This window comes from Seriola lalandi, unplaced genomic scaffold (genome assembly GCF_002814215.2).
Source record: "Seriola lalandi dorsalis isolate HSWRI2012SDOR001 ecotype SW California unplaced genomic scaffold, Sedor1 jcf7180002054614, whole genome shotgun sequence".
NCBI lineage: Eukaryota > Metazoa > Chordata > Actinopteri > Carangiformes > Carangidae > Seriola > Seriola lalandi.
In genome coordinates, this window is record NW_019525167.1 from 1044466 (window position 1) to 1053406 (window position 8941).

Sequence of the window (8941 nt, forward strand, 5' to 3'; positions counted from 1 at the left end):
CAGCGGAACCTCGGTGGTATTACACATTAAGGCACTTCCGCGTTGGCGTCACTTTTCAGCCCCGGAGACTACGTCCATTTTTATATACAGTCTATGGCCAGAAGGACATCATGCAACTGCTGAACAGTGTAAATGGTCTTTTCAACCACAACACAGTTTTTGGAGTTTCTAAACTTTTCATTTAGCCAATTTAATATGACTTCATTAAAAACAAGCAAAAGTGTGCTATGGTATGGTCTGAATTTGTTTTGCTGCTTGAGCTGGAGTTACTGCGAGCTGTCTCTCTAATCTCTGTATTTGTTGTCACATTTATGCTGCATTCACGCAACATTGGCAGAATAGGAAGAACAGAAAAAAACACCTTTTTATGAGTTCACTCCAGAGTTCAGGGCCATGATCCCTTTAGTCCAGTCATTAGAATAATCTTCTATCTGTGATATATGAGTAATTATTCAGGGTTTAGTGTGAAATATCAGCATGCATTAGTGAGCTGCCAGCTACTTGTGTTATTATCCACTAGGAGGCGACACACCCTCACAGTTCTGACAGACTCATGCAGAGACCCTCAGCTCCAATGGCTTATCCAGTACTAGTTTCAGTGCCCACCTTTCAGTATCTTTAATTCTGAACACTCGATGTAAAATTCTTTGCAACAGATTTTAGACCATGAGGGAATTCAAATATACACTTAAATCCTGAAATATAAAAAGTATGCAAAGAAAGAACTATTTTATTACAGGTTTCACAGGTTGTTTGTGTAAATGTGGCGAGGGAGGAGCTGCAAGGTCACCACCCATCGGGAAAACAGAGTAACTGTATATTAGATCAGACAGTGATTGTACTGGCAGCTTCCAGGAGTGAGGACATTCCTCTGAGCGAAATGACTCTGGTTAAATCAATCTTTTAGAAGATCTTAGCTGCTCAGACTGAGCACACATCCAGGATAATGAGAACTTGGTTTTATCTGTTGGATTGGAGAAAAAAATTGAGTATCATTTACTGAAAGATTCAATAAAACATATTGCAACTGCACTGGTTTTTATATATGTTTTTTTGTAATCAGCCACCATTGATTATAGTTTTGTTCAAAATATTGTCAAGACAAATCTCAAAACTAATGAAAACATGTGAGATGATCACTCCATTGGCTTGTTTAATCATCGAAAAGGTCGTATAATGCTAAGAAACGACTTGGTCTCCTGCGGATCGGTGAAAGCCATCCTGAACTGGATCCCCGACATTCCTCGCTGGTAGGAGCTGTGACTGACAGGCCGCCTGAAATCAGTGGCAGTCTGTCACCCTGGCAGAGCTGGTGCTGCCCTGAGGCGGGAAGTGTCACGTCAGCAGTTTTACTGAGAGAGGAAGTGCAGATAATTGTTGGTTATTGTATTACAGGCCAGATAATTCTGTGTTGTGAATGTAGTTTATCACACTTTATTATCATTTCAGTGATAATTTGTACATGTGCATCTGTCTTTATGTTACATTATGTAGTAATGAATAGAAACGAGTTGTAGGAATAGTCCTAAGAGTCGTAGCTATAGCATTACTGACGGTAGAAGGGCTAGCAGGCAGTTCTATATCATCATTAATAATAATCATAATAAATAAATAAATCTTATTTTTGTGTTATTGTTATACCTACAACTACAGTTTCCAGTCACCATGAGCTTATAAAACACAAGCTTCTGTAGCTTATTGGGACGTTAAATTACTTCTGTTTTGGTCTGATTTGTGTGAAATAAATAGTCCACTGCTGGCTAACTTAAAGAGTTTACAGCGACTTAATATTGCACTTGACTGAATACCTCCAGTAATACTTGACAGCTCTCCCCTCTCTCTTCCTAGTACTGCCATCTTTTCCAAACTCCAGTTTATAACAGACTTTCTGTCACTGTTTCATTACTTAAAGTAGTGCTCTTTGACTAACCTTGATATGTATTGCCTCTTTATATAACGTCTGTACACTAGAATATCTCAAGGTTTCGTTGAGCTATTTAATGAAAAACTGACACTCGAAAAAGAAGTGTGCACAGTCCAGAGGAAAATGACACTGAGTGGGTCATAATAGTTATAATAGTGTCACTTATAGAAACAGTAGCAGTATTTTAAAATAACAGCGATCGCAGTAGTAGCTTCAGTACAACATGCAGTAGAATTTATAAATATAAATATATAAGTTAAGTATGAATATAAGTTAATTCCAGAGGCAAATTGCAAAAAGAAGCGTAATTAGGAACAATAATAGCAGCTGTTGTAGTAATAGTAGTACTGACAGCCGTACCAGCAGTTACAGTAGTAACAGCTGTAGTAGTAATAATGCTAATAGAAGCACTTAGTTGTAGCAGCAGCAGTGGTTTGACAGTTTTTTGTAATATTCATACACTGACCTTTTTACTCTTACCAAACAGAATCTCTATGAGCTTTTCTTTTTTAAAGAGATAGAAGATGAGGAGTTTTTTTGGCACCTCGTGTGAAACGTCATTGATGTTTATTCAAGGCAGCACTTTGGCAGAACACACAGACTGCAGCGTTCAGGAGGGAGGATGTGCTGGAGGGGATGACGGCTCCCTCCCTGCAAAACACTGAAGTCGTCGAGTTTCTGGATGACTCATCTTGGCATCTGAAGTCGGAGCAGGTTCTGAACAAGAGTGTCATTCTCCCCCCATGACGTCGGGTGCCAAGTATCAGGGTTGTGACCCCGAGCGCATGCTGGTCGGACCGCTTGATTTTCTGCACCAGGCTGAAGGATCTTCTCATCTCATTCCCATTTACATTCCTTAAATGTTTACCTTCCTTTTTTTTTCAGAGAGATAAAATGTCAAGGTGTGAAGAACTGGTTGCATCAGTGTGCATTCTGACCATTCTTCTACAATGTGTGCACAATCTGAGAGAAGGACACCGAGGCACAGATTCTCAGTGCGCCGTGCATGTCAAGGGTATGTGCTACTAATTCTTGAAATCCCTCAGAACAAGGAGGTTTGGTGAAGAATGAAAGATAAAGACATCAGATCAGGAAAGTTTGGAGCACTGTGACGTTTTCAGTCACTGCAGGTGGTGCAAAGTGTAAGTAAAGGTGCACATTTTTACCAGCTGTGATGTAGAAGAAGTATAGTGTGACAAGTCATAGGAGCCTAGAAACGCTGTTATGTTATTGGATTATCACTGACGCATTAAGCAGCTCTTAAATGCTGCAGCTGCGAGTGAAGCTAGTGTTAAATATTTTATATACTGTTTTGCAGTTTAATGTAACATGTAATGTAAATATTAATATAACGAGTAACCAGATTTTATTTTTTAAAAACCTAGAGTTACCGCCTCGCGGCCGTATCCCTCCGCCAGAGACACATAAAACATTAACTACTTGTGCGAAATGTTTGTCATAATTGCTGTGTGAAGATTTGAGTAAGGACTAAAAAGTGTTTTGTGGGGGCTCACTGACCTTGACCTTGACCTTTGACCTTTGACCACCACAATCGGATCAGTTCGTCCTCGAGTCCAGGTGAACGTTCTTACCAAATTTGAAGAAATTCCCTTGAAGGTGTTGCGGAGAAATTGTGTTCATAAGGCCAAAACCATGTTTTGTGAGGTCACCGTGACCTTTGACCTTCGACCAAGTGAAGGTTTGTGCCAAATTTAAAGTTCCCTCAAGCTGTTACTGAGACTTTGAGGATGTTACCTCTTCTTCTTCACAGTTGTCTTTTAAACTTTCAAAATAAAACAACAGCATTTGAGCTTTTCCTCTGGTTGGTTTCGTTGTGTGGATCCTTGAAACTGAGACCAAAAAACAGTGACTGCAACCTTTGACTATTTAGCAGAAGCACCTGCTCCCTCCAGTCCACAGTCATGGGACGGTGGTGAGACAGAGAGAGACAGTGTGAGGCAGGACGTCATGAGGGGAAAGAGACGGAGCAGCGCTGACTTCAGATCAGCAGGGACGGCGACTGAATAGAGGTCTGGTTCAGCTACTGGCAGCCACTCAGGGACACTCAGACGGAGATGTGGCCCAGATCCCGGCTGTCCTCCTCCTCCTCCTCCTCCTCCTCCTTCCCTCCATTTCCTCTCTCTCTGTCAGTGGAGTCACTATCTAGACCTTCCATGTCCTCGCATTTGAAGCTACAGCCAAGATACGGGATCCGGGGCTCTCTGTCTCACTCTTTTTGTTTTCTTTCCTGTCTGCCTGCTGGCCGTCCCAGCTTCACAACCCCGGCACACAGGACCCAGTGATGGCCGACCGACCACCCGGCCGCCCTCTCGGTCCACCATGCCCTCGTCCACAAAAAGGGGGTCATTGTGCCTGCTGTGTGTCCCAACAATGAGTGAGTTAATATGAGCCAAGGATTGAGGCGGGGGGGGGGGCGTCTGGCCGAGGGGTCCCCACTGCCGCTTCCCGACTCCGGCCCCATCCATCAGTGTCTGTCCTGTCGCCTCCAGTTGCACCACTTTCCCCTGTTCCTCCTCTGATGGTCATTATTCCAGCCCGGGGGCCTCTGTCCTGTCCTCACATCCCTGCTCATGCTTCCTGCGATGGGCCCCGTGGACATGGTTTATGGGTCATCCACAGACCCATAAACCATGAGGCTGTTTGCACGTCCAACACATGCAGAAAATACTGTACAGCTAACCACAGCTACAGTCATCTGTTCCCAGTGATGGACTGTAACTACAACTAAGTGTATTTACTCAGGAACTGTCCCATACTGAAATGTAATATATGTCTCTACATCAAGAGTCATGTCGCCTCTGGATATATTAAGATAGAAGTTTATCACAAATATGAAATACCCACAGTAAAATTTGTACATGTACATACATTAATATATATATTTGTGTCATATTTATCATATATTACATGTTGCAAATGTACTCGTTAACAATATATATTTTAATTTATATCTGCAGGTTTATTAAAACAACAAACATACACAAATTCTATCCTTATATGTTTTTATCATAAATCTCTAATTAATTTCTTTCTGGGGAAGTGGTCTATATATATATATACATATAAACATGTATGTATATAATATCAAGAAATTGACAGGCTTTGAGATTGATATGTAACATATGTGTATAATATATGCATATCTGTATCGGGTAGATATATATGTCAATATATGAAATCATTCAAATTTCTAATAGGTCCTTTCTATAATTTTTACATATATATTTGTATTTTATATATGTACATATATTTCATAGGCTATATGACAATTCAATATATGTGCATATATTACATTTCTGTATGGGGTGCTTCAGTAGAATTATAAGAGGACGTGAGTATTTTTAATTTATTGCTTTATCCTTCTACATCACAACATCACGACCTTTTCACTCCACTACATGTATTTGACAGTTGTAATTACTAGTCTACATATGTTACATTCAAAACATGATCAGTTGTTTAATCTTTTAAATGCTGCACTTTAATTAGAAATGATATGTTTTATATACTGTTTTTATAATGTTTTCTTATTATGTGTTTTACTTCTGTTTTGTCTGTTACTGAATGACCTCTGTGTGTGATAATGAGCTTTGCAAATAAATTTGCCTTGTTATCTCAGACTTAACAAAGCCTGACTGTTTTCAGTAGAGTGCACAACACTAACACTAACACTAATATCAGCTTCACCTCCACCAGCAATTATATGTTTTACTTTTACTTTTGATACTTCAAGCACTTTGTGTTGTTAAAACTTGAGTAATACTTTGAATTTTTGCACTGTAATATTGCTATTTTATACTTATGTAAAAGATCTGAATGCTTCATGTCAGTACATTTGAGAAATGTTAGAATAGGGAAGTATAAAATGGTTTGCAGTCGTCATGTTTTGTGCCTAGAAAAAATCTAACAAACAAATTCTGCCCATGTGCTTAAAAATAAGACTAAATGTGAAACCCCTCCAGATAAATGTCCCACCTCCTTGATAATTTGTTCTGTGCTGAATCGTATGTTCGTCGTGCACATGAGACTTACTCGTATTAGCATTCACATGCTTTCATACTGCATGTCTCAGATGTTCCTCTGGTCCTAACATCATTACGGAGACTGATCTGGAGGCAGGGTGAACCACAAACCCTCTGCCTTCTCCCCTGTGCCGCCGCAGGCTTCCCCTTTAAAGACCAGTCAGGCCAATTACAGCAACAACATGATTAGCCGCATTTGGCGCAGAGTCAGGATCCAGTTGGATCTAAGTGAGCGAACAGTGGCTCCCTTCAAGCTGCTTGTTGCATCGACGAGGTGCTGGGTTCACGGAGTGGATAAAACCGAGATCAAAAGGTCACTGACACTTTGAGCAGTTGAGCTAATGATGAAAAATATGTGAGTGTGATAGAAAGTTTATGGGGCCACATACTTGTTCTCCTCTGGCCCGGTATACGCTCAATTCCACGGCCCGAATCTGCCCCATATACAGCATGATTGTCAGGTGCTACTTCCACATCTGGACCAATTCCACAGAAAGACTTGTGACTGTCAGACAACATCATAGGATAACAGCTGCAATCGGCCCAGATGTGGAAGTATATGGGCTGGGCTCTGTGGCAAACAGACAAAAGTTACTAGCTGGTTGTTTTGGTAAATCTCATGGGATTTATCAACAGATCGCCTCTTCTGATTGGCTGACTGTTTTCTGAGTGATCCAATAAAAATAGAGCAGATATCAGGTAAAAACACTCACAGACACCAAATCCTGCAAGGTTTGGATGGTGGGTCCAGGTGGGCGGGGCTTGGTGAGTGCTTCGTTGTGACATCACAAAGTTCCAGAAGTCCTGACGGCTGGTTTTAAGGCTCAGTTTCTGAATACAGGCTGTGTGCATTTCTCTGTGGACTGAGGCTTTGATACTTTCACAGTATTAATATAGAAGCTAGAGCTGATCTATAATCACACTACACATGGACACAGACTTTTAGACTATATGGGACCTTTAACAACAATCTTCACCTTAAAGAATGAATAAGTCACATATTCTACACGTCCTTTACCTCATGCCATTTTTTCAGTTTATTGTTTATCCCACATTTTCATATAAATCAATTTAGAAACAGTTATGTCTGAAGGCCGTGAAGCGACCCACACTGTCGTCTAGATATGTGAACTTGTTGTCTGGTGCGGTGGTTCCCACTTTGTTGACAGATGATGCACTTGTCTTTTATATGTGGACTTTAAAAGCATAAATTTCCCCCATCGCTATGATTGATAGTTTTCTCTCTCTACCTGTGTTTATGAACAAGTTGTCACGATGGCCACAGTCGTCTCCGGCCCCACCGGCTCTGCGAGCAGGATCAGGCAGGTGGAGCGTCAGTCAGGTGTCATCTCAGGCCGTGCTCGGGTCAGGATTAACTCAGCCCGGCTCAACGTACCGTACAGACAACTTGACAACATCCCAAGTATTTGCTGACTACTTTTCAAAAACACAAACACGTCTGTCTCTGCTTCAACAGTGAATACAACTAAAGAAAAAACGCCCAGGAGGCTTTTTTAGCTAATGAGCACAATACAGGGAATTAACGTGGATAAGACCTTTGCTTTGCCCTTACAGTTTATGTCTGAGGAGTTTAGCGTGACATCAAACAATAGACAGCTGGCAGGCCTTCTTGTTTTTCTGGCCCAGCTGCTCATTTATGTTTCATGCTCTGTGTAGGATCGACTTCAGCGGATGCCAAAGAACTGCAGACCGAGAAAACCTGCGATGTGTCACGAGCATCAAATGTACACACGACAGACAGAATGCGATGAATGGCTGTGATGCATTATCTCCTGTATCTCAGGCTACGGTAGCGGTCAAGTCTGTGCATGTTGAATTTCCCCGTCGTGCACAGGAGGTATAGAAGGCTGGAAATTCACCTAGAGAAGTCATGACGGTTCAGAAAGGATCCAGCAACAACATAAAGGAAGTTAGAACATATGAAAACCCAGTGGAGGAGTTCACTCCTGATGTTATTTAAGCTGCACAGACAAATGCAAATAAACAACAGAAGAAGAGAGGGGAAAAAAACACAAACAACCCACATAATAACAACAGCCAGTCATAATTAGGTTAAGTACCAAGCAGTGTTTCTTTAAAAATAACAAAAGAATATAAACAAAGTATAAAAAACAGTTCACATCACCTTCATTTTCAGTGATCTCATCAAACCTCCTCAGTCTCTCCTGATGTGGCGTGTTTCCCATGTCTCCCAATCACAAATCACACATGGAAATGTTCTGTTTTATAGGGATGATCCTCCTTACTAAAAAAAATGATTTGTTTAAATGCTTAAAGCAAAGTATGTTTATGTTTCCAGCCTCTTGTGGTGGCGGTGATACTGACTTTCCGCTCTCAGAAGCAAAAAAACATACGCAGCACGATGTTGTCTGACCTCGCTCACCCTGACGCTTTGACCAAACCCGCAGACTCAGTCCGCACACGTCAAAATCAATACAGCAAGTTCTTTGCCTTCTTCACTGTCAAATCGCAGCGCCTACATTACCCACAAAGCCACTCAGCTTCCAGCAGTTCAGTTGAAGGTTCACGTGTGTTATGCTAGTAGCGGCTAATGCAGAGATGAGGAGGGGGCTGCAGAGGTCTGGTAAGATCCAGCTGACGGCCCCCAGCAGAGGGTCGTGGCCCCCAGGTTGGGAACCCTCTGGTCTGGTGTATAATGAGATATTTGCAGTAAAGCTACCACACAGTTCAATAGAGGACATTATTTTTTTTCTTTACCAGGCCCTGCAGTCACAGAGAGAGAAGTCACGGTCTGAGATGAAAATGTACTGTAGTCAGCGAAGGGGCCCGACTCTCTACATCAGCTTCACTGTTGTGCAGAAAACAGGAAAAGCACCTTCATCAAAACAGTAAATTACAGCAGATAATCACACAACTTCTTTCTCTGTCAAGCCCACAGGCAACTTCATCCACATCGTTGTTTCCAAGCCAGTGCTACGCCCCCCCCCGCCCC